This window comes from Hyperoodon ampullatus (genome assembly GCF_949752795.1).
Source record: "Hyperoodon ampullatus genome assembly, chromosome: 4".
Taxonomy (NCBI): domain Eukaryota; kingdom Metazoa; phylum Chordata; class Mammalia; order Artiodactyla; family Ziphiidae; genus Hyperoodon; species Hyperoodon ampullatus.
In genome coordinates, this window is record NC_136917.1 from 72,061,211 (window position 1) to 72,087,927 (window position 26,717).

A 26,717-nucleotide genomic window follows, 5' to 3' on the forward strand; every position below is an offset into this window, starting at 1 on the left:
ATGATGGATTAAATTATCAAAGGACCAAAATATCAATGCATTACTAATTCCTAGAAAAATGACCTTCTGAGGATACTGTGGTGGAAGGTAACAGAGAAAGTGTCCAGTTGGGACTCACAGACAGAAAGGGGCTTCTCTAATTTACTAATGGGCCTTAGGCTAACTTTCCTAAGCTGCCAGATTTACTAAAAAAAAAAATCTGCTGGGTGCCACTCCCAGGCATAGGCATGGTCCCTCCATATTGGAGGCCATAGCCAATGGGTGAGACAGATACTGTTGTATAAGAAAGAATTTGGCTGATCTTTGCCCCACTTCCTAGGAGGGAGCCTCTAAATCCTTGGAATTTCCAAAATGAAAGGAGTGTTTTTGTTATTCATTGTGGGTCCCTTGGACCACACTGGGATTTATGCCAATGAGGTGACTCCTGGTGAGCCCCTAGATAATTTCAGGATGGGGCTTCCATGCTGCAGAGACCATACTGCATGATTAGAGGGTTAAGGTTTTGAGGCATGCATTTATAAGTCCAAGTGCCGAGAAGGGAACGGGGGCTCAAGATTGAGTTTAATCACATGGCCAATGATTCAATCAATCAAACCTATGCCATGAAACCCCAATAAAAACTCTGTATATCTGAAGCTCTGGTGAGCTTCCAGGTTAGTGATACTTATCAATGTGCCATGAGGGTCAAACATCCTGAGGACAGGGAACATTTTTGTTTGGGATCCTCTCAGACCTCACCCTGTGTGTCTCTTCATTTGGCTGGTTCTAATTTGTGTGCGCTATGATAAAATTATAATCCTAAGTGTAATGCTTTCCTGAATTCTCTGAGTCATTCTAGCAAATTATAGAACCTGGGGAGGTAGTGGGAAGCTCCACATTTGTAGCCGGTTGGTCAGAAGTGTGAGTGGCCTGAGAACTCTAGAGCTTGCAGCTGGTGTCTGAAGTGAGGGGTATGTTGTAGAGCACTGTGCTCTCGACCTGTGAAATCTGGCCCAACTCCACATCGTTAGTGTCAGGACTGCATGGCAGATATATGCACAGAAAACTTGAGCACCATGAGGAAATGCTAAGAGAGGGGTGTGCACTGAGAAAGTGCAGGAGGTACACAGGGAGAAGCACGTGACCCAGCCCTTTCTCTAAGGACAAGGAAAGCTTCTAGCAATTGTCTCTTGAGACGACTCCAAGAATGTTTATTTTGTAAAAATTGAAAGTAAAAAGAAGAAAATAAAATCACCCAGCCAAAGATAATCAAATCCATGTTTATAGTTTTGGCATATCTTCTTCTACGCATCTTTTTATGGATTTTTACATACTTGGGGTAATGCTATATATGCAATTCTTTTTATTTTCATTTAACACATCCATCATAAGCATTATCTTTTGACATTAAAGGTTCATCACCCATTTTCATTTTAATGGTTGCACAACACACTATCCTACAGTTACAATGTAGTTTATCTAACACTTTTCCTAGTTTGAGCCCTTGGGTTGCTTCTGGCTTTTGATATAACAAATAATGCTAAGTTGAATATCTTTATGTATAAATCTTTGTCCACATTTCTGATTATTTCCTTAAGATAAACTTTTTTTTTTAAAGTCTGACCTTATTTATTTCTTACTCTTAGAAAACCTTATTTTTGACTGGACTCAGACTTAGAGGTAGAAGGTGTCGGACAGGACAGCCTCCATCTCTTGGCAGTCTGTTCCTGGAGTTTTTCTTTGGTGTCCTTCATCCTCTGGGCCAATGGTTAGCATATTCTGTGGCCTCTTCCTAATTCTTCTTAGTACCCTGTTTCTTCAGAACAACAAGCCAACTTTGGTGTTGCAGGACACAGGTAATAACGTAACACTGAGTCTTGGGTACTGAGGTTTCTTACCTTCTCTGTTCAGGAGCCTTCCACAGCATACTGGCAGATACCATCTTCTTTAGAGAGATTGGAAAGTTTGTGGGTTCAGCTAGCTCTTTTGGGCCCCAGGCGATGATGCACAGTAGTATCAGTGAGTGCAAGAATAACTTTTTCCAATGGTTATTATTGATTAAAATAATAACCGAGTTGAGAACACTCAGATTGGCATCCACAGTACATCCCCTGAACAGATTTGTGCTTTCTTTCTCGAGTCCTCCTAGTCCACCCTGCTTTGTGGGGAAGCCTGGTTTGTCATCCCCACCACTGATTCCAGCCACATAGCCCTTCCCTTCTTCACCCAGAGCATCTGCAGCAGCTTCTGTGGCTAAACGCTTCTCACAGAAGGTTCAAAGTTTGCCTTTGTTGTCCACTTCAGTGAGTTTCTGGCAGCCCATGGTTGGGAAAGAGATGTTCAGCTTTGTCTTGAAGCAGTTGCTTGCCTCTGAGACCCAGCAGAGATGATAAACTCTTGAAGTAGAATTACTGAGTAAAAGGATTTGTTTTTACAACTCCTAAAACCTGATGCCAAATTGATTTACAGAAATATGAATTGACACTCCTTTGCCAGGCATGTGCAAATGTCTAACTTAAAGCTCATTTGCCAAAACTAAATCATTTACTAAAAAAATTGGAAATTCGATAGGCTGCCAAAACTTTTTTATTGCTTTAATAAAATTTTATTGTATTCATTTGACTACTTGTGAGGCCAGCTGAATATTTTTTCATATCTATTAGTTAATTATACTTATTTGGGTTTGAGAGCTTTGTTCTAAGTATTCACTTGTGTCTTAAGTGTTTAACAATATGTTAAATTTATCATATACAGTACATACACTATGGACTTTACTAAAGACTGATGTTCTGATAGGGCATTAGCCTTTTATGAAATTATGATATTAACATGTCATGGGTTTTTTCCTATTATGTTTTATATATTTGCATGTTGAGGATTATATTTTTGTGAAGTAAAAAAATTGTTTTGATATATTCATTTGTGATTGTGTGTTGCTCAGACTGCCCTCCTAGAAAGGACTCCCAACCCAGTGACCAGGTGTGTGCTTAGCTTCAGCCTCTAGCTGTTAGTCCTTTTAGGTTTTGCCTCAGCTTTTGAGCTGAGGACCCACTATTTTCAGGATGACCTTCAGCCAGTAAAGAGGCACTGAAGCTTGGCCATTTCTGCCCAGTGCATGATCCCTCTATTGGGTATTTTTGGCCTAGAGCAGGAGCCTGAGGGCAGTTCCTCCTCAGGAAAAGAAGCCCATTCCAGCCCTGAGGAGCTGCTCTGCACAAGTGTTTGAAGCACTGTGTCTAAATGCCGCAAGGGGTGGACTGTGGCAGAGACCTAGACGCTCAGCTCAGATCTTCAAAAATGGACTTGTTGCCCAGTTAAATGGTACAGCTGGTGGACAACCTCCACCTATAAGTTCCTTCTTGATCCTCTTCAGCTTTCACGCCATGATTGCTCTTGTTCTCAAGGCAGCCCTAACCACATATAGAACAAGAAACTTGTTCAAGGGCCTAGCTGGTCTACCCAAACTGGGACTGATCTAATGGGAAATCTTGGCTCCGGAGCTCCCCTTGGGGCTAACCGACTTCTTTCAGATCCACATTCCCTGCCCGATCCTGCTTCCTCCTCTCTACCTTTCACAGTGTTGCCTACCAGTAAGGCTTTCACCTTCTAACCCATTGCAGTGTCTGCTTCCTAGAAAACCCAGCCTGTGACAGGAGCTACCATGCTTTTAAGCTTAGCTGTTCTTCCCATCCTGATACTAGAGAAACATTCACATAGACTTGGTTCTATTTTTAAGAAGGACTTGACTTCTTATATTTCAATTTTGTATTCATCTGCAAATTATTTTGGCATGGTGTTAAGTGAGAATCTAACCTGATTTTTCTTCCTGTGGTAAGCGGCATTGAATATCTCTGCCTCTTGTCTTTTATGCCTTTGTGTCATCCCCTCCCCTTGAGTGTGGGCTGGACTCAGTAGCTCAATATTAGATGATAAAAAACTGCAGGTCCTGTCGAGCTCTCTCGCGCCCTTTCTCTTGTCTCACTTACACTGACGGGGGGAGGGCTATTGCAAGCAGCCCTATGGGAGAACCACGCGAGGTGGCGAGGAGCTCAGGCCCTCAAACCAATAGAACAAGAGGAGCTCAGACTGTCTAGGCAACAGCCTGTGACAAGGTGAAGCCTGCCAGCCACCAAGTGACTGAGCTTGGAAGCAGGTCCTTCAGGCCCAGCTGAGTCTGGATCATAACTGCAGCTCCAACTGACAGCTCAACTGAAACCTCATGAGGGATCTCGATTGAGTGAAATGTACCCAGTTAAGTTGCTCCCCAGATTCCTTATTCAAAGAAATGATGATATATGTTTGTAGATTTCAGCTATTACATTTAGGTGTAATTGGTTATACAGCAATAGATAACTGATATATTCCTAAAGGAACAGCCAGCACTTGCAGCTTTATTTGTTTTTTTGTTTGTTTGCTTATTTGCTTAACAAGCTAGAAGTTTACTTCTTGTACAGTTAACAGGCCAAGCCTAGGAAGGTGATTCTGCTATTCTTGACCAGTGGCTCCCATTTAAACAGCTGCATCTCGGGCAATTGTTTAAATCTCACCTTCTCTAAATTAGAAGGACAGGAGAGAAGGACCAGAAGCCCAATCCTTTGAGCAGCAAGACTTGGAAGTGGTATTTTTCAATTTCACTTATATCCCATTAGCTAAAATTTGATCACATGGTTGTACCCAGTTGCATAGGGAGGTTTGAAAATGCAACATCATTTATTGATCATGCCTTTCCCCTACTGAATTATTTTTCCTAACAACCAAATGTTGTATTCTGTCCATTGATCCTTAGCTATTGCCAGAATATTCCACTCATTTCTGATTTTTTATACATTTTATACAGTTTTTCATTATTACTTTCCTTTCTGAACAAACTAGAAGCTACTTTTTTATTGTCTGCAATTACAAGCAAATGGTTAAATCAGTATGTCCAATTTTTTAAAACTATTGGTATTTTTAAAGTTTTATCAAAGTCAAATATTCATATAAAAATTACACAAATTACAAATATAATTTCAACGAATTTTTACAGGATGGACACAATATGTAACCAGCAGCCAAAAAATCAAGGAATGAAACATCACCAGAACTAAAGATTCCCTTCCAAAACTTCTGGGAATCTTACATTACTTTGATCTGTTTCAGAACTTTATATAAAGGGAATCATAAAGTACATACTCCTTAGTGTCTATCTTATTTTGCTCATTATTATATTACTGAGATTCATCGCCATCATTGTCTATAGTTAGAGTTCATTCATTCTCATTGCTATATATTATTCCATTAAATGAACATACTATTTATTTATTTACTTATTTATGGACATTTGGATTGTTTATAGTTTGATGGCTATTACAAATAGTGCTCTTTTGATCATTATTGTACCCAAAATTTGCCCATCAAAATTCTGTTTTGAATTATAATAAACCCACACATTTAGGGGAAATCGACATTTTTCCAACATCCAGTCTTACAGTTCATAATCAAATAAAAGTGAATCTCTATTAAATCTTTTTAACTTTTATACCTCTCAAAACAGTATTGTGATATTATCCATTCACATCTTTCACATTCTTTGTTAAAGCTACTCTTTGGTATATATAGTCTCTGTTGATGTTGAGTTTCATAATACTTAAAAGTGATTATTACTAGTACATAGCAATGTTATCTTACATATATTTTCTTTTATTCCAGACAGTTTTAGAATACTGATTTTAAACTCTAAAGCAGCAGTCCCCAGCCTTTGTGGCACCAGGGACTGGTTTCGTGGAAGACAATTTTTCCCATGGACGGGGTGGGGAGGGGATGGTTTTGGGATGATTCATGCTCATTACATTTATTGTGCACTTTATTTCTATTAGTATTACATTGTAATATATAATGAAATAATTATACAACTCACCATAATGCAGAATCAGTGTGAGCTTGTTTTCACTTGCCACACACTTATAAAGTTTTGATATGAGTCTGCAAGCAATTGTTCAGTCAAACCTCTCTGCTAATGGTAATCTCTATTTTCAGCCGCTCCCCAGCACTAGCATCACTGCCTCAGCTCCATCTCAGATCATCAGGCATTAGATTCTCTTAAGGAGCACACAACCTAGATCCCTTGTGTGTGCAGTTCACAGTAGGGTTCATGCTCCTATGAGAATCTAATGCCGCCACTGATCTGACAGGAGGAGGAGGAGGAGCTCAGGCGGTAATGCGAGTGATGGGGAGCGGCTGTAAATACAGATGAAGCTTTGCTCGCTCACCCACCACTCACCTCCTGCTGTGTCCTGGTTCCTAACAGGCCATGGACCTGTACTGGTCTGTGGCCTGGGGGTTGAGGACCCCTGCTCTAAAGGGAATGCTTCTAATGTTTAATGAAACATTATTCATATGATTATTCATACGATTATTTATCATTGAATAAAAACTATTCATATAATATTTTTAGTGCTACCTTTTATTTGGTTGCAAGATCTCCATTCTCCTCATAATTCTTTCTCTAACATGGGTATATTACTGTGAATCATGTGAGCCTGTTATGTATTTATTAGTCTACTTTTCTACTTTCCTTTCTTCCAGTATTCTCCTGGTTTTCTTCCTACCTCACTTCTTTCCACCTCACTTCTTTCCATTTTCTTTTCAGGTTTCTCCTCATTATCTAACCTTTTATTGCAGGAGTGTTCCAGGGCTCAGTCTTGGGACTTTGCTTTTTAGTCTCATTCCCTTAGTGAGTTCATCCAGTCATATGACCTTAAATACTATATATATGCTAGTGACCAAAAATGCAAATGTACACTATAGATCTCACCCCAGAACTCCACCTTCTTATTTCTGCTTGTCTATTTGTTATCATCACTTCAAAGTCTAAAAGGCATCTCACACTGAACATGTCCATAACCACATCTTCCTCCCAAAACCCACTCTACCTCAGTCTCTCTTATCTCCATTAAGGGCCACCCCTTCCTTACAGTAGCTCAGGCAAAGTCTTTCTCTTACATTCTATAAAATCCAATTTGTCAGAAAATCATGTATGCTTCAATGTACACCCAGAATCTGACCACTTTACCCCTTCCCCTGCCATTAGCCCATTCTGAGTTTTCTCTTTTTATTTGGATCACCATAGACATTCCAAAACAATTTCCTGCTTCCATTCTTGTCTGTGTACATTCTTTCCTCAATAGAGCAAAAAGTTAGATACTATTTAATCAATTTTCCACTCAAATTCTTCCTGTAACTTCCATCTCTTGCTGGATAAAATTCAATGGGGTCCTTACATGATTGACCTCCCAATCGCTTTCCTTCTCAGGCCCCATCTCACGGTCTTCTTTGTTCACTTCGCTTCAGCCAAGCTGGTCTCCTTGCTGTTTCTTTTCTTTTTTTTTTTTTTTTAATAATTTTTATTGGCGTATACAGTAAGCCCCCTACATATGAACCTTCAAGTTGCGAACTTTCAAAGATGTGAACATGCAGAGTTCCATCAATGTCAGGTGTGAGTGAAATTGCAGCTTGCCCTCTGTCTCCTATTGCTGACTGTCCTTCAGCTCTACCATCTCCCACCTTCTCTCCCTCATCCAGTCAGTAACTCTTCTTGCCTCTTCAGCCCCTGTATGCCAGCTGCTGTACTGTACTACTGTACTTTTCAAGGTACTGTACTGTAAGATTTAAACTGTTCATATTTTGTGTTTGTTTTGGTATTATTTGTGTGAAAAGTATTATAAACCTATTACAGTACAGTATATATAGCCGATTATATTAGTTGGGTACCTGTGCTAACTTTGTTGGACTTAGGAATGAACTGGACTTATAAATGTGCTCTCAGAATGAAACTCCTTCATATGTAGGGGACTTACTGTAGTTGATTTATAATGTTGTGTTAGTTTCAGGTGTACAGCAAAGTGAATCAGTTATACATATACATATATCCACTCTTTTTCAGATTCTTTTCCCAAGTAGGTCATTACAGAGTATTGAGTAGAGTTCTCTGTGCTGTACAGTAGGTCCTTGTTGGTTATCTATTTTATATATAACAGTATGTGTGTGTTAATCTCAAGCTCTTAATTTATCCCTCTCCCCCACCCTTTCCACCTTGGTAACCATAAGTTTGTTTTCTACATCTGTGACTTTATTTCTGTTTTGTAAATAAGTTCATTTGTATCATTTGGGGGGGGCATGTTCCTGCCTCAGGGCCTTTACACTTGCCGTTCCTTCTGCCTAGACCACTCTCCTTTGAGATAGTCTCATGGATTACTGAATTGCCTCCGTCATGTCTTTGCTCAAATATCACATTCTCAGTTAGGTCATCGCTGACCACCTTATTTTATTTTATTTTATTTTTTAACATCTTTATTGGAGTATAATTGCTTTACAATGTTGTGTTAGTTTCCGCTGTATTACGAAGTGATTCAGCTATATGTATGCATATATCCCTTCCCTCTTGCACCTCCCTCCCACCCTCCCTATCCCACCCCTCTAGATGGACTGACCACCTTATTTTGTTTTTTTTTTGTTTTTTTTGCGGTACTCGGGCCTTTCACTGTTGTGGCCTCTCCCGTTGCGGAGCACAGGCTCCAGACGTGCAGTCTCAGCGGCCATGGCTCACGGGCCCAGCCGCTCCGCGGCATGTGGGATCTTCCCGGACCGGGGCACAAACCCGTGTCCCCTGCATCGGCAGGCGGACTCTCAACCACTGCGCCACCAGGGAAGCCCCTGACCACCTTATTTTAAACTGCAAACCACCTCTCCTCCTCAGTGATCCCTTTGCCCACCTTTCCCATTTCTTTTATTCAGTAGCAGTTTTCACTTTTGAATATACTATAGAAATTGTTCGTGGATGTTGTTTATTACTTAACTCTCCTCATCACCACCCTAATAGAATATAAGCTCCATGAGAAGAGGAACTTTTGTCTGTTTTGTTTACTCTTGTATCTCAGTCTTAGAAGAGAGTTTGACAGATAGTGGGCACACAATGAATACTTGGGTTTTTTAAATTAAAGTATAGTTACTGTACAATTTTATATAAGTTACAGGTGGGCTATATTCACCAAGTTGTACAATATATCCTTGTATTTAACTTATTTTATACATAGTAATTTGTACCTCTTAATCCCCTACTCATATATTGCCCCTCCCCCTTTCCTTCTCCCCACTGGTCACCACCAGTTTGTTCTCTATATCTGTGAGTCTGCTTCTTTTTTGTTATATTCACTAGTTTGTTGTATTTTTTAGATTCCATATATAAGTGATATCATACGGTATTTGTCTTTCTCTATCTGACTTATTTCACTTAGATTGATGCTCTTCAGGTCCATCCATGTTGCTGCAAATGGCAAAATTTCATTCATTTTTATGGCTGAGTAGCATTCCATTGTATATATGTACCACATCTTCTTTATCCATTCATTTATTCATGGACACTTAGGCTGCTTTCATATCTTGGCAATTGTAACTAATGCAGCTACTAACATGGGGTGCAAATATCTCTTCAAATTAGTGTTTTTGTTTTTTTCGGACATATACCCAGGAGTGGAATTGCTGGGTCATATGGTGGTTCTAGTTTCAGTTTTTTGAGAAACCTCCATACTGTTTACCACAGTGGCTGCACCAATTTACATTCCCACCACACAATGAATATTTGTTGAATGAGTCAATAATAACCATTATAAGCCTATTATTTATTTAGAGTTTAGAAGGTAATTCCCAGAAGAGCTAAAAAACCAAAAAGGTTAAAAACTGTTGCTGGAAATGGGCCTGAGCATGGAAAGGGCTATGTGGGAGAGGGATAGTTTTCTTTATAAACCCTCTTCTGCTATTTGATTGTTTATGTCATAGGCATGTATTACTGTGATCATAATTCAGAATACTTTTAAATAAGCCAACATGGCTGGAAAATCATGGGATGATAACAATGTAGGAAGGCTAGCCAACAACAATTTACTTTATAGTAAATTGCTCTAAATCTGTTTTGAGAGCAAACTATTGAATCTGCTAATGGCAGATACAGATGGTACAAAAAAATAACCTTCCTTTTGGTGTTGGGTGTAATTTTAAATAGAATCGGAATCTCTCTTATCATACTTTAAAGAGACTTCAGGGCTTCCCTGGTGGCGCAGTGGTTGAGAGTCCGCCTGCCGATGCAGGGGACACGGGTTCGTGCCCCGATCCCGGAAGATCCCACATGCCGCGGAGCGGCTGGGCCCGCGAGCCATGGCCGCGGAGCCTGTGTGTGTCCGGAGCCTGTGCTCCGCAACGGGAGAGGCCACAGCAGTGAGAGGCCCACGTACAGAAAAAAAAAAAAAAAAAAAAAAAAAAAAAAATAAAGAGACTTCAATTTACTTACGTGATCAAGCTTTATATTATTACATTAAGTTGCACATGTTTCACAATGAGTGTAAATTGTACAGGGTGTCATCATTCAAGCCTTTATGTAAAATGTGATTTTCTGATTCTTTAAATGTGGGTGGAGAAATGATCGAAATAATTTTTCATACACAGATAACTGGTGTATGTGAATGCTTGCTAATTTGAGGAAGGAGGTGGAGAGTAAAGGATGGAAGGAACAAAAATAATTTTGTCTAAGGCTGCAAGTGACATACATTCAAACAATTGCTTTTTCAGAGTCCTCAGGCTTGTTTCTATTCAATGTTTACTGAGCTTTAGAGAAGACTGAATCCCACCATGGCAAGCTGCCATCTTTGTCAGAGCAAAGAGCTGTTTACATTCAAGGCACATAATAAGTGCAATGTGAAGTAAAAAACAGTGTGAGTTCTATTATGGCTGATTAGTCCATTGTACACTGTTTCAACTAACATCTTTCTTGTGCTAAAAATAGTGAGAAGCCACGGGACCTCAGGCAGCATGATCCATCAGTGCTGTACTCTTTCAGGAGACTGCCAACAAAAGCTGCCTCTAACTCCCCAGAAAAATAAAAGGGCCACTTACTAGCTTCAGTGTCCTCCAAAATATGTAGTTTAACTGAGCTGTTTGGAAACCTTTCAGAAAATGAGATGCAGAGAGCTAACAACTTCTAAAATGTAGATCTGTCTTCTCAGTAACTTCCTTTTCTTGATATGGTGCTTGATATGAATGTCATAAAAGTCAGTTGGTTGCTATTAAACTTGCTTCCTTAGCTGCTTCTTAATCAGAGTACCAGTGGCATGAATGCATATATTGATGCATCAGCCACCGGGAGCCTAAATAAATAAATAAGTCTCTCTGTTTGAAGTGACAGAGGAGAAAGGAGGAATATGAATAAACTGAGTCCCAGGTCATTTCATCACGAAGTCAATAGCTCTCCGGATCGAAGGGGAGAAACCAAACTGCTCTCTATTCTATTGAAAGCCTGGAAGAATTTGCACGGCAGTAATCCCAAATCCAGAGGCAATCTATTAAGAACTCGGCATTACTGATCCTGAGGCTCAACTGATAAGCACATTCTTACCCCTACCTCCCCCAACATTAATCCTCTTAAAGATTGTGCTAAGTAATGAAAGGGTGCCATGAAAGAGGTCCCCCTTTTTATTATAACCACACAAAATGCTTGTGTAAATGTTTCATTAACACACTGCTGGACTAGTATTTAATATCCTTTGCCTCCCTCCCCTTGGACCCCTTGGTAGGGGCTCCTGCCTGGAGCATGACTAAATGTGTGATTTACACATGTTTAAGAGAAACATTCCCACACTTGAATGCTGTTCCATGACAAAGGGAGGGGAGGGGCTGAGAGAGAGGTGTTGAACCTATTGTAGACATTTTAATTTAAAATTCTCTTTTTTTTTTATGGGCTTTAAAAGATGAATGACTTCCACCCACTTATCAGTCTATGTTTCATTTCTGTGTTTTTTCTAACTGCTGGTCTCTATGTAAGTGCCCTTGCTAATTTTGAGGCTGGTCCTTTTGGAGGCATAGTGAGATGCTGTAATAGTCTCAGAAAAGCAAGATGAATTCCAATGTGTAGCCATTGTGCAAAGAACCCTTTTCTAAACCACAGAGAGGCCAAAATAGATGACTTATCTTTACTTTGAATATGCTGAAGGATGCCAGATATTTTGTGGAAATATGCATCCTGTGTGTTTTCTCTGTAGTCATCTAATTACAATCTGATGTTTTGTGTCCTTTAGCTAATCTAGTAAATCCTAACAGGATGCCTGCATTATCTGATTTTTAAAATATGGCATTTGGATATAAAAATAAACTTTCCTTTCAGACAAGCAAGATATGTCTATGGCACCTACTGAGTTAGTCAGTATCCCGTAACAGGATGTATTGATGCAACTTGAAGATACAGAATCAGTCTCTTAAAAGCATAGTTTAAGTTAAATCCTGATACAGGATTCACATCCAGACGCGTGCTATTGGGCCAAATCCGTAGAAAAAAATTTTGTGTTACATTCCAAGAGACTCCAAACTTGGAAATTAATATATAAGGAAACCGAACACAAACGTAGCCACTTTTTTATACAGTGTCTTTGTCCTGAGTGTCGTTCATTTAATTTCAGTTTACCATGAGCATCTGGACACAGATGGGGTCACTGGGTTTGGATCAGGACCACCTTTGGGTCAGTGTGGATAGTTTGTGTCTCCAGCTGCAACTGTGGTCTGGCCTCAGAGTAAATAGATTCATTTAAACCAACAATGCCCTGGGGGATAAACACTTAAATGTATTCAACCTTAGAAGAGCCGAAAACATCAATATGTTCATAAAGCCACTTTGATTTGTATTGACTACAGTCATGCTGCTAATTCGTATACATCATTGTTTACTTCACAGCGCTTTTAACATGACTTTTGATTTATAGAAATCGTGATTCAATTTCTACCAAGAAGTGGTGAGCTCAGACCTCCCCCAGATCCTTCCTTTCTCTCTGCTGTGACAAAACTGAAAGAGGAGCTCTCTTGTCACAGCATTAGTAAATGGTTGTATAGCAGCTTATGAGCACTTTTGAAACAAAATTTTCATAGTAACAGGTAATGGCAAAGTAGATTGCCCAAATAAGGGCAATCGGTTATCTAAGCATGTTATTAACATGTTCAGAGCAAATCCATTGTTTTACACTGGGGCAAAGTCTACGAGCTATATTTCCCACTCAGAAAATCTGTGTTAAGCAAAGGAGAAAATTCACTGTACAAGGCCATGTTCCATCATTTAGAACTTTTATTTACAGGAACCACTAGGGCACATTGCAAAGCTCCATAACTAATATGCCCTGTTCCATGCAAATTATGCAATCTGCATCTCATAAGAGTTTTAGTTTTGTTTGTTTGATGCTCTGTCAAATGAAGACTGTAAAAATTCTTTTCTAGCAGTTCTTTTCTTTCTAAGCCATTAAAACAAGCGGCTTTAAGCCAAGCAAATGGGCTTCAGTGACCAGAACCGAATTTTGTTTTGTTTATGGGTTAGTTCCCAGACTTAAATCAGGATTGAAATATTTTGGATTTTCTTCTGCTAAAGTCGTATCCAGAGGTGCAATCAAACGACGGTGTGGGTTTTATCAAGAAAAATGTTCATTGCTAAAAAGTTGCATGAAAATAATACTGAAGCAGACAAAGAAATTCAGACCACAAGACAAAATGGTGACAGGAGAACGGGCGTTCCTTTTTCTCAGATACGGATGAGCCAGAACACAACATATCCATGGCTCAAGAAAAATTCACAGTTCTGATGGAGATGAACTTAGAAAGCCTCAAGACAGCCCAGACTCGTCAGCATCTCACAGTTAATTAAAGAAGTGAGTGAAGGCATCAAGGCTTGCTCCCATCTGCCTGAATAATTCACTGCCTGTATCCATTATTAAAACCCGTTACTTCCCCACAATGATTCCCAGCTCGAGATGGATTGGTCTCAGAACCAAGAGATAAAGTGTAACAAGGCCTACAGCTATATTAATGAATTGAAATGAACATTTATTTGCTCGTCTAATTAGAACTGTAGTTTTTCCAAATAGTGTAGTAATGCATTACCTTAACAGGCCGCACTACCTGCCTTTTGTGAGATAAAATGAACAGGAGGGCTTTGCTCCAGATTTGGGGTTTTCTCTGCATAAAAACTTCTTTGGTCACCGCCGTTCTTTTCAACCATTCATTCCATCACTAATGCTCCACCGATCCTCTCTCTCCAGGATTGATAGAAGCTTAGCTTTTGAGGTACTTCGTCAGAGGGCGGCAAAGAATCGTGCATATAGAACACGCATTCTTCTTTTGTCCTGTCTGTCTTTTTAAAGGGTTTCAGGAGGAAAAAAAGAATGTAAAGGTTCTCCCTCCCCCCTCCCCATCTCCACTTCCCTTCATTAGGAGTACAAAGCATTAGAGCTCAGAGGTTCAAAGAACCTGTGCTTGGGGTTTGATTCCTGACTCAGTCGCTAACTGGTGCATAACCTCAGTTTCTTCCTCTGCAAAATGAAACTAATAGTATCCATTTTTGCGGGATCCATGGGAAGTTTAGAGAGAATGTCTGTGAAGGGTGGAACTCAGAGTAGGTGCCTATCGTGATAAGTGCTATTATTGTTCAGCCATTCTTACCCTTCCCTGTTTGCAAATTAGATTTAAAAAGCATTTATCACATTCATGTGGAGGAGTCTTTCTGTAACATAGCTAAGCTCTCAATTTCTGAAGTTCAGAAATGAATCCTGTGGTATAGCAACATAAAACTTTTTCATTATGAAGAATTTCCATAGCAAAATCTGGTCTCCTCTGACTAGGTGATAAAGTCTCAGATGACAGAGTTTGTCTTCTCCCTTTGTAGGCAGAGGGCCTAGGACACAGTAGCTTATAGGACATAGCCTCAATCATTGTTTTTTTTTTTACCATAATGATAAGTGTGGTTGTTACGTGAGCTCCTACGAAATAAACATTTCTCTGCTGTGACCTATGACCCCCTGAGGCTAGAGAAATCAGGCCTTCTTATTGATTTCATACAGTTTCATACAACAATCAAATTCAAATTCATGCTCCTGCAGACTTCAGCCTTGTGTTCCCCTAAGAGGAATGTACTCTTTCTTAAAATGAGCAGAAATTGTACTTACCACATACTTGTTTGAAATTTGAGGTCCAGTTGATTGAGCACTTTTCATTTTGATAAATGGGGAAATTTTTAAAATAAATTTGTGAGTTGTCAAAGTGAGCATCAGCTCCTTTCATCTGTTTTTCACCTTGCAGATAAGGTAGGAAATTACTGACGATTTCTTTCTTGGCAGGTTCTGGCCGGGGCTTCGTAGTTATAAGGAAAGGGATTAAGCTTAGTTTGAGACAAAGAACATTTCTCATTTTTCTCCAGTGAATTCCAAAACTGCTAAATGAGACAAACTTCACTAAGTTTGAAACCCTTTGTGAAAGTAAAATTTAGAAAAAAAAAATAATTTGCAAGGTATTAAATACATTACTGAAAGATCTTATGGTGTGCCTTTACAGTGGCTTTGCTTCTGGGGCAAGAGTACAAATGAAACAAATCAGTATTAGATTTTATGTTATCTAAACAAATACAGTAAATTGTCTGGAAGCAGGCTCTTAATCAATATAAAACAAAGGGAAGCAGAATTCAATTTAGACACTTGTTCAATAATTCCATACGCTGTATACTCTATGAAATGTTTAAAGACCATATACATTGGAACAAAATTATTTGTAGAGGTTTTAATAATTGTTTAAAATTTAAAACGAATGCACATTTAAGGTAGAAAGTTCAACAAATACAGAAGGCTTATAATGTAAAAGGTAAGAGTCTTTCATTCCTCATACCAGGACAACCAGTCCACTATTTAGTTGTAAACATTATTAATTGCTGCTTGTATATGCTTCCAGAAACCTCCATGCATATACAATTATATGTGTATGTTTCCTGATTTGTTCTGTATTACACAAATGAACTTGAACTATACATATTGTTTTATAATTTTTTAAATCTTAATATTGTATCTTGAATATCTTTCCCCATGGACCTATCTCCTTATCTTAAGGGTTGCATTACTTTTTTGTTTTTTAGCATAGATATACTATATTTTCTTTAACTAATACCCTGTAGATGGATAGGTAAGTTGCTTGAAATTTTTTGGTATTGTAGATAATGCTTCAATGAACATCCTTGTAGCAGCATACTTGTTCACATAATGTTTGACTCAATTAATTCATCCCATGTGTGATTTCAAAAACATATTGCCAAGTTTTTCTCCAAAATATAGGTTTAAAAAAGATTTTTCCACTATTTAATTAGATGGTCCCATAAGTCAAGGAATACAACCTAGTCAAGTCACAGCAAATTATTCCTACTTAACAATTAGCTATGAATTATATTCATTGAATGGCAATTATGCCATTTGACAAATGGAGTGTTCATTCATTGATTAGAGAATTAGCAATGTACCTCATTCAAAACAGAAGGAAATGTACCAGGATGCCTGATCTGAACTCAGTCAATGCAGTAGAGTTGCCAGGAACATTATTTCAGAGGCTAATTAGAACTAAATCTTGAGACATCTCCACTATCCTAGATATCTTCAAAAGATTTTTTAGATTTTGTTTTTCCTGATTGGAATTGCCAAAGAACATTCCAACACTATAACCCTTTGGCCCAATGGAAGAGTGAAATATAAATACAGAGTATTGCTACCTTATTAAAGCTACATTGCTTTTTTTTTTTAATGTGGAGCATGAAAAATTTAAGATTGGTGTAGGCGGCTTTTCAAAGCTGGATTTTCAGAAGGAGATCAGAGGAGGAAAACAGAGTAGGGTCTTCAGCTTAGAATGGTTTCCACTTGAGGTAGAGGAGAAGCTGGATATTCAACCCTGCAAGGGAGGCAGTGTCAGTTCTTCCCCCAGTTCCATAGTCATGGAACCCATGGCTTTTAGCTGAGCACATGTGGCCCAGATTAAAGACCTTGTGCTTGGGAGTGGACATATAACTAAATTCTGTCAAATAAGTTATGTGCAGAAATAATGTGTGCAACTTCCAGAGTATGCCTTTAAAGGGAAGAGGGTACCCTCTCTTTCCCTCTTTCCCCTCCTGCCTGCTGAAATGCCCAAGTGGTTGAGAGTCATCATGGATCTCTGTGACAAAGAGATGCAGAAGCAGTAAGGTAGAAAGGCACCTTGGAGCGACGCACTTCATGGCTTTCCTGCTTACGCTCAGACTATTACAGGAGAGAGAACTAAGCTTCTGTTTTTCTTTTCCATTATATTTTGAGTTTCTTTTCCAGCCGTCAGACATTGATCCTAGCTATCAAAAGGTTCCAGCTTTTGAGATTCTCAAACAACTTAGATTGTAAGTCTTGAGAAAAGCACTTCTCTTACCAGCGCTGTCTTTTCTTCCGCATCTGTTTGTAGACTGTGTGTGTACTGAATTAGTTCGTCAGTCCCTTAGGGCTTTGCTAAAAGCAGCAAGAAGGGTCCAACACATGCCAACATTCTGTATTACTTAGGAGTCAGTAGACAGCGTTCCTAGAGTCTGAAAAAATGTTTTGCCCTGTTTAATATGGGTCATCCAGCAATAGTGCCCTCATCATCCCACCTCTTCCATTAAGCAAATTAAACATTTTAGGTTCTATTACTTGAAGCATCCTTTCCTGCCCACACCCCACAATGGTTCTGATACCATAGTCTATTTCAATTAGGAATTACATTTGGCTGTGCAAATCAGAGAACTGAAAATTACTAGCATAGCATAATGTGGAGGAGGAGGGAGGGATGCCTCACATCAGGAGAAGTACAGAGCACCGTTACTGCTCTGAATATATGATTCTCTTCACTTTTTTCTCATGGTTTAGTGCAGACTGGCTAGTTGGTTCCGGCTACTACAGGAGAACACACAGAACAAAATGTGTGCCTCTCAGCAGCTTCTGTCCTATTTTAAGTAGCTTTGAGTAACTTCCTCTTATATACCATTGGCCAGATGTATGTTATGTGACCACCTCTAACTGCAAAGAAGGCTGGGACTGTGGCTTTCTAAACAGGGCACAGAGTCACTTCCACCAAATTAGGATTTGGGCTGTCAAGAAAGTCAAAACAGAAGGTTGTTTTATTTTACCCAGGTCATGATCCATTCTAAAAATTTGATACGTTGATGGTGTATTGCAATGGAAGATTTTGTATTCTCCCAATCCAAAAAATATACATCCCCCTTTGTATTTCTGTAAATATAGAGGGAGCTTTTAAAGGGTCCCCTAAAGGAAATGCTTTCATCAGTAGAGTCTCTCATTTGGGCATCTTTACTAAGAAATGCCAAAAAGGCATATATCACCCGGGTAGTACAGCTCGTGATCTGGTGTCAGAAATAACAGTGCAGGGGGGAGGAATAAATTGGGAGATTGGGATTGACATATACACACTACTATATATAAAACTGATAACTAATAAGGACCTATTGTATAGCACAGGGAACTCTACTCAATACTCTGTAATGGCCTATATGGGAAAAGAATCTAAAAAAAAAAAAACAAAACAGATATACGTATATGTGTAACTGATTCACTTTGCTGTATACCTGAAACTAACACAACATTGTAAATCAACTGTACTCCAATAAAAAGTAACTAAAAAAAAAAAAAAAAATGAAAAAGAAATAACGGTGCAGAGTGTGAAAGAGCCGTCAATGCCCAAAGCTCTCTTTCCTGGGAGGTGTCTTTTTTGACATGAAAACAGTGGATCTTGTGTGCTTAAAGAAGTATGTCAGAACTGCTCTCTGAATGAGAGAGACAAGAGGAGGGAAGGAAAGGGAAAGGGAAAAGGGAAAAAAGGGAAAACATCAGATGAAGTGACATGACTGGGTTAGGTAAGCTAATCACACTTTTTCTCCCTGAAACCCTAGGAGCTATAGCAAAGAATTTAAATAAAACATGCTGTGTCTCCAGCCCGCTGTTCGTGATGTTCTGTGGTCACTATCGTTTTTCTCCTTCTGGGAATTCAATTTGTCCCTATTATGCCAAGGTCACGGATTGAGGGATCTCAGTGGTCATCAGGGCTCTGCCTTTGAAGCAAAGGGTCAGTGCGTTAGTACAAGAGGGAATTAATCCAGTGTGCTGGCTCACCAAATGGTGGTTAATTCATTTAAAAGGAATGACCAGGGTTCCTATTCTAGGTATCCATCTGGACAATCAGAAGCCTCCCTTCTCCCAAACAAGAACTTCATTAATGAATATTCAGCGGAAAGTATTACTTCATTGTCAGCTCTAATTGCTAGTTTTACCTTATTAGTAGAAGCATTTCTGTGGCTGAGCCTGACATGCATTTGTTTGCACACTGTTATTAGTCAAGACTCAGTGAAGTCTTGTAATTAACACCTCCACATTATCTCATGCAGTGAAAGCAAAGACAAAACCAGATGACTCACTTTGTTTTAGCTTTGCTCTTGTTTTCTGATATAGAAGCACTTAAGGAGAAGTGTAAGCTCATCAGAATGCCATATGGAGCCAGCAGAAACCATAAAAGGGTTTTCAGGAAGCAGTGCATGGAAGTTCATTAAGTGAACAACACTACAATCAACATGCTGATTTAAAACTCTACCTGGCACTAATAAATTGCACAGGTACATTAGCTGCATTGCACATAGCAACCATTCCAGGTCACTGATGAAGGATCCACAGTTCCCAAGAATCAGGGGAGATAACATATTCTCTGTAAACATAATGAAGTTAATGATTCACAGGACAATTAAATAGCTTTCAGAAACCTTATCAGTTTAGAGATAAAGCAGACCAAGACAATAACTGTATTTTGATCATTCCTACCGTTCAGAACACTATGTCTGAAAGCTGGCTACCAGCAGAATATAACTGATATTTCCATGGGAAAAAGGGTGGCAGGGGAGAATGTCAACAGTTCATATTTCAGTTTTATATTTGGAAAGAGATCTTTTTCTAAATGCCTCTGTTAAGAAAAAACGTCTAGCAAAAAATATTTTAAAAACCAAGATAACATCCTGTCTTTTTCACTGAGTTTATAAAAGTTTAATTGTTTAATTTGTATTTTTAAATGAAAAAGTAAAACACCAAACCTTAAGAGAGAGATACCATCATCTGAAATTTTAGCAACTGAATCTGAAAAATCTGTCATGGTTTAAAAGAAAGAATTGCTTATTTACTGTTTGCAAATACTTCTTTCCTAAGACAATATAAAATAAGTGAAAAGCAGCAACAGTTGAAAGGAGGAATAATATATATGCAATGGCATTGCAGCCTTTCGATTAGAAATTATTCCCAAAGTAATGAAGAATCTTGCTATTAAATTGCTTGATTTACTTGTCCTAGCTGAGTGGTCAGATAGCAAATCGTGTTTTCAAATGAAAACAGGCCCAAAATATTAATGGACCCCTGTCTGTACTAAATTTCCAATAGTACAAAAGTATCCATCAGAAAGAAACAAGAATGACCCATCCATGCTATGCAAAGCAATCCACAGATTCAGTGCCATCCCTATCAAAATTTCAATGGCATTCTTCACAGAAATAGAACAAACAATCCTAAAATGTGTATGGAACCACAAATGACCCCATATAGCCAAAGCAATCTTAAGAAAGATTGTTGGACTATTTACAATAGCCAGGTCATGGAAGCAACCTAAATACCCATCAACAGAAGAATGGATAAAGAAGTTGTGGTGCATATATACAATGGAATATCACTCAGCCATAAAAAGGAACAAAATTGAGTCATTCTTTGAGACGTGGCTGGATCTAGAGACTGTCATACACAGTGAAATAAGTCAGAAAGAGAAAAATATCGTATATTAACGCATGTATGTGGAACCTAGAAAAATGGTACAAATGAACCAGTTTGCAGGGCAGAAGTTGAGGCACGGATGTAGAGAACAAACGTATGGACACCAAGGGGGGAAAACCGCGGTGGGGTGGGGATGGTGGTGTGCTGAATTGGGCGATTGGGGTTGACATATATACACTGATGTGTATAAAATTGATGACTAATAAGAACCTGCAGTATAAAAAAACAAACAAAAAGAAAGAAAGATGGCTGGAAGCATCACATTCGCTGATTTCAAGTTATATTACAAAGCTATAGTAATCAAAACAGTATTGTTTTGGCACAAAAACAGATACCTCGATCAATGGAACAGAACAGAGAACCCAGAAATAAACCTATGTTTATACGGTCAATTAATCTATAACAAAAGAGCCAAGAATATATAATGAGGAAAGGGCAGTCTCTTCAGTAAATTGTGTTGGGAAAACTGGACAGCCACATACAAAAGCATGAAACTGGACCACTATTTTATACCATGCACAATAACTAACTCAAAACGCATTCAAGACTTGAACATAAGACCGGAAACCATAAACTCCTAGAAGAAAACATGGGTGGTAAGCTCCTTGACATCAGTCTTAGGGATGATTGTTTGGATCTGACTCCAAAAGCAAAGGCAACAAAAGCAAAAACAAACAAGTGGGAAGACACCAAAACTGAAAAGCTTCTGTACAGTCCAGGAAGCCGTCAACAAAATGAAAACTCAACCTACGGAATGGGAGAAAATATTTGCAAATCATATTGAATAAGAGGCTAATATCCAAATTATATAAAGAACTCATACAACTCAACAACAACAAGAACAAACCTAACCCAATTAAAATGTAGGCAGAGGATCTGAAGAGAGATTTTTCCAAAGAAGATACACAGATGGCCAACAGATACATGAAAAGATGCTCAGCCCCACTAATCATCAAGGAAATGCAAATCAAAACCACAGTGAGATATCCCCTCATACCTGTTAGAATGGCTATTATCAAAAAGACAAGAAATAACAAATGTTGGCAAGGATGTGGAGGAAAGGGAACCCTCATACACTGTTACTGGGAGTGACAATTGTATCAAACACTCTGGAAAACAGTACGGAGGTGCCTCAAAAAACTAAAAATAAAACTACCATATGATCCAGCAATTCCACTTCTGGGTATTTAGCCAAAGATAAATGAAAACACTAACTTGGAAAGATATATGCATCCCCATGTTAACTACAGCATTATTTACAATAGGCAAGACATGGAAAACAGCCTAAGTATCCACTGATAGGTGAATGGATAAAGGAAATGTGAGATAGATGATAGATAGATAGACAGACAGACGTATGTATGTGTATATATATATAGGTGTGTGTGTGTATATATATATATATGTAATTCAGCCATAAAAAAAGAATAAAATAGTGCCATTTGTGAAAACATGGATGGACCTTGAGAGAATTATGCTAAGTGAAATAAGTCAGGTGGAGAAAGACAAATACTGTATGATCACACTTATATGTGGCATCTTTAAAAAAAAAAAAGAAGAACTCATAGATACAGAGAACAGATTAGTGGTTGTCAGAGGCAGCGTTGGGGGTGAGTAAAATGGGTGAAGTGGGATGCTAAGAGAATAAATCTTAAAAGTTCTCATCACAAGGGAAAAATAATTGTAACCCTGTACGGGGATGGATGTTAACTAGACTTACTGTGGTAATCATTTCACGAATATATATTGAATGATTACATTGTACACCTGACACTGATACAATGTTATATCAATTACAGCTCATTTTTTAGAAAAGTAATGCCAATAAGTTGCCTGGCTCCTCTGGAAATACTGCTGCTGGGTTTGTAACTGACCATGCCATGAGGAAAAGGCCCTTTTATAATGTACATGCATTTTACATGGTCACCCTTATCATCCCCGTCACATCTCTGTATGATATTGGTTTATCATTTTGTGCCTGTACCTGGGCTGATGTAAATGACTGAGTCAGGACTGTCACTGCCTTCATGGGATTTGAGGAAATTATTAAACACAGCAGCTTCATCACTGAGGTCCCAGGGGCGCTCTCCCAACGCCGGTAGGTATGTCTCTGTTGAAACTAGCAGAGGTTTCAGCAGGCTGGACTTTGGCTCTCTATCTGTATTTCACCTCTGCCTAAAAATACCCCCGTGAAAACATTTTCACGTTCATGCCACTGTGCAGGTTTTGGCAATAGACAGCTACTCTGCCCTCCTGGTGCGACGTTGGCCCTATTGCATCAGAAGAACACAGTCTGAAAATAGCAACAGGGACTGTTTTGTGGCCATTGAATAGGAAGGCTAATAATAGCAATGCTTCATTGTTTGGCAAGGACTCAAGGCTACCCCGGGCAAGGAGCAGCACACGCTGCAGTAACCAAATCATAAAATTTCTCCAGGGAATGGTGCAGCTTTTCAGAACATGTTTTATATTCTGGGGTTGCTTGGGAAGGAAATAGTTCAGAAGTTGTTTTGACATAAGTGTGGTTTGTTTCCAATTTGAGGGCAGGGGGAGGGGCTGGAGAGATGAGCCAGGAGGTCAGTCCCTTGATGCAAAAATGTGTCGGCAGGGAGTTCCTGACAGGTGGTGAGAGGGCCGGGGCTCCGGAGCCCAGCCCTGGTGGGGAGTTTGTCCCCAGTGGGGAGTTTGTCCCCGTCGGGTTCCCAGTGCTCTCAGCATCGCCTTTCACACTCCTGTTATGTTTATTTCTGTTGAACTTAAAGAGTGACCTTTTCTAAACTGCAGTGCATTGTTGACCCACATGCATTTCTGAGACCTAATTTCCCTGAATGCCTTCCTTGTTCCTGCAGAAGAGAACTGTTTGAGAAAATAGGAAGAGGCTGAGGATAAAGAGCATTGGCATGGAAATCTTTGAGGCATTGAATCCTGCCTGCTATTAATAATTTAGAAGTGTTTTTAATGCCCTGATATGGAAGGAAGGTTTTTTGACACCAAAGGCATCTAAATATTAATTTCAGAGGAATTGGTTGTTACCAGCAGTTAACATCCATTTTGTTAGTTGACCTCCCAAGGAAGGTTAATGCACTAAAATCTGGTCATTAAGTATAGTAACAAATGTTTTTTCAGGGAGGTTATTACTATCATAAACTCTAATCCATGGTTCACAGGCTGCAGCCTCTAGTGCAGTGCTCTGACTAATGAAGAATTAACTATTTCTGAGCAGTTAATAAAGATTTTTTCCCCCCACCAATCAACATACTCTACATGATCCTTATAATTACTAAAAGCATTAAGCTCTGGATATGAGTTGCCCGCATGTCAGACCAGAATTCTGCTCTGAGTAAATGACAAATGGCAAAACTAATCCCATTTCACTTAATTTTTTTCCCTAACATGTTCACTGAAATAAGAAATAATGGAATTCCTAAGTATTAGAAAAAGATGGTCCAGTACGAAGCATTTGCTAAATGAGAATTGATGAGGTCTTTAGTCATATTTTATTGTTATGGAAGATTTTATACTGTGGTTTAGTTCTAGCTAGAATGGAGAAGTTAATTGGCTACAAACAGGGCTTTTTGGCTCATTTGTTTGTTTTATTTTGTTTTTCCTTTATTAAAGAACATGCTCATCTACAAGAATGCAGGAAGCAGAGACTTGTGTGAGAAACACACATGTGTTTCTCAAAATCCATCACAATAAGAGGGAAAAGGTACAACCTAACCTTTCTAAAAAGCCTCGGGGCAGTGTTTCGCTTTTCAACGGAAAGGTCATCCAGAATTAATTAAAGTCACTTTCCCGCTGAGGATGGAGCATTTGGCTTTACTTTGAAGGCTCAAAGAAAGTTGCTCAGTTCTTAGAGACCCGAATTTAAAGCAGCACAGCCAAGCCCTGGGTCAGCCTTTACGAAGAAGTAATCTTTTGAAATCAAAAGTCTGAACAGTTAATAATACACTAAGGCCTTAGGTGCCTCTAAAGACATAGGCCAGAGTTGACAGCGTAAAATAAAAAAAGAATCGCCTACTTTTCCCTGGGACAATCACCTCTCGTTCAAGTAGGATCAGCCTTCACATTTACTTATACCCTTTCCCCCCTTATTTTTAACTTCAGCTAAATCATGTCTTTGAGACAGTTGCCCCTGTATTGAACAGGGAAGGAGGGAAACCATACTTAGCCAAAATAAAAGGAACATTGTCTTACAGAAAAGAACATGTACTTTGGAAAAGTTTGCGTTATACATGAAAGCTTTAAAGGGGTCAAGTACACTGACGGTAGCTCACCATCTCAAAATATTTTTGTAGAAGATTCAGCACACTGTAGCCAGCTAAGTAACCAGTAGGGCTAGGTTATCTGCACACGTTAGGACTATAAGACCATTTGTGTGTTTAACACTTTGCTCGAAAATAACTGCATACATTTCCCACTTACTGGTGATGGCAAGAGACTTAGCCTTTCTGAGCCTCAGTTTCTCCATCTGTAAAATGATATTAGAATATCTACCTTGGGAAACAGTTGTAAAGATGAGTGATAGTATACACCTGGTATACAGAGGGTCCTAACAGATACTGGTATGACTTTGCCTTATACAATGTCCACTGCTTTATGTATTTTACATTTTATGAAAGTAACTAGAATCCCCACAAAACCTTTTGGGCTGAAAATTGGACTCAAGGGAGTAATAACACGTTAGCGTGACTTCTGAGAACTGGGATTTTACTGAGTCCAGCTCATCCATCACAGCCCCATCATTGGACACAAAGCCTTCCCTGGTTACCTCAGACAGAAACAATCCTTCCAACCTCTGTGTTCTAATTTGCTTTGTACTTTTCAAATACCATTCTTCTCACTCATTCTTTGCTTAGAGTTACTTGTAGGCAGATCTTGGATCTGTGTTCTCAGTACTTAGTGCAATGCACAGGGACTAAAAAGGGTTCATGAATTTCACTAACTTGCATGTTTCCTGCCTAACCCATGGTGGGTGAGTGAATGAATGAATGACTTTGGCGATCACGGGCCCTTTCTTTATTCTTTTACAGTGTATCCTCCCTCCCACTTTTTTTTTTTTTTTCACTTCTAAACGACGTCTCTAGAAGTTTGCCCTACACCCTCCCCACTATTTCCCCACGGTTGATCAGTTGACAGTAAAAAGACAGTCAGAAAGCGGGTGTTTGCATGGCTGGGTCATTTCTAAGCTGGGTGTTTGAGGATCAGGGGTTTCCTGCACTTTGACAAGGATTCTGAAGTGAATACGGTGGACAGGAAGCCGCAGATTGAGACCCTATAAAGATGAATCAAGGTGTCTTTTGAAGTCACTGGTTTCCCCATACCCTTATTGCCGTAGCCCTCATGGTTCATAGAAATCACAGAAAAGAGAGGTTAACGTTCCAGGATTACTAGTGATTTGCCATGCTGACCTTTGGCATGCTCTTTCACCTCTTTGGACTTTAGTTTTCTCATCAATAATAATAGCTTACCCATTCTAATTACTTCATAGGCTTGCTGGGCAAATCACATGATCAGGTAGTGAAGAACTGAGTTGAGACAAAAGTATGATATAAAAAATATTACCACTAGACATTAAAAGAGGATTAGATAAGCTAGTGTAACTTACTTTTCCTTAATGATTAATGTCATCTGAATCAACTTACTAATAATGAGAAAAATTAGATTTGTTTAAAAACAAAATTCTGTTAAAATCAGGAAGAAGCCATAGAAAGGAAGTTTGATTCATTACTGTAACCGGTTAAGAATATTGCCGTAGTCACTGTCATAATGCTCTGTGCTCCCCATCCTCACAATGAATATCCAATACGTTTGGAAAAAACAACATGGTGAGATGCTATCACGGCAAAACGGTTTTCCTAGGTAGACCAACAGTGGAAATCGAGGCTGTCCATTTAATACCCACCCCCTTCTCCTCAACATGTGCACGTGATCATTATTTAATGGTGAACAAAGGGTCTCAGTGACTCTGCGCAAACCTGAACACATATAATTTCCATTCCCACCCCCAATTCCGGTCAAGGCAGTTCTAAAATGGAGCGAATGCATTTAAGT

General features: G+C 39.1%; 1 pseudogene across 1 annotated transcript; it reads right to left on the bottom strand.

Annotated features, from left to right (window-relative positions):
* Positions 1-1,631: 1,631 nt before the first annotated feature.
* LOC307051240 (small ribosomal subunit protein eS6-like) lies at positions 1,632-26,450 on the bottom strand (annotated as a pseudogene). The gene is made up of 2 exons: positions 26,395-26,450; positions 1,632-2,375 (listed from the first exon to the last, which is right to left on the bottom strand). The product of its transcript is annotated as a small ribosomal subunit protein eS6-like (transcript).
* Positions 26,451-26,717: the final 267 nt, after the last annotated feature.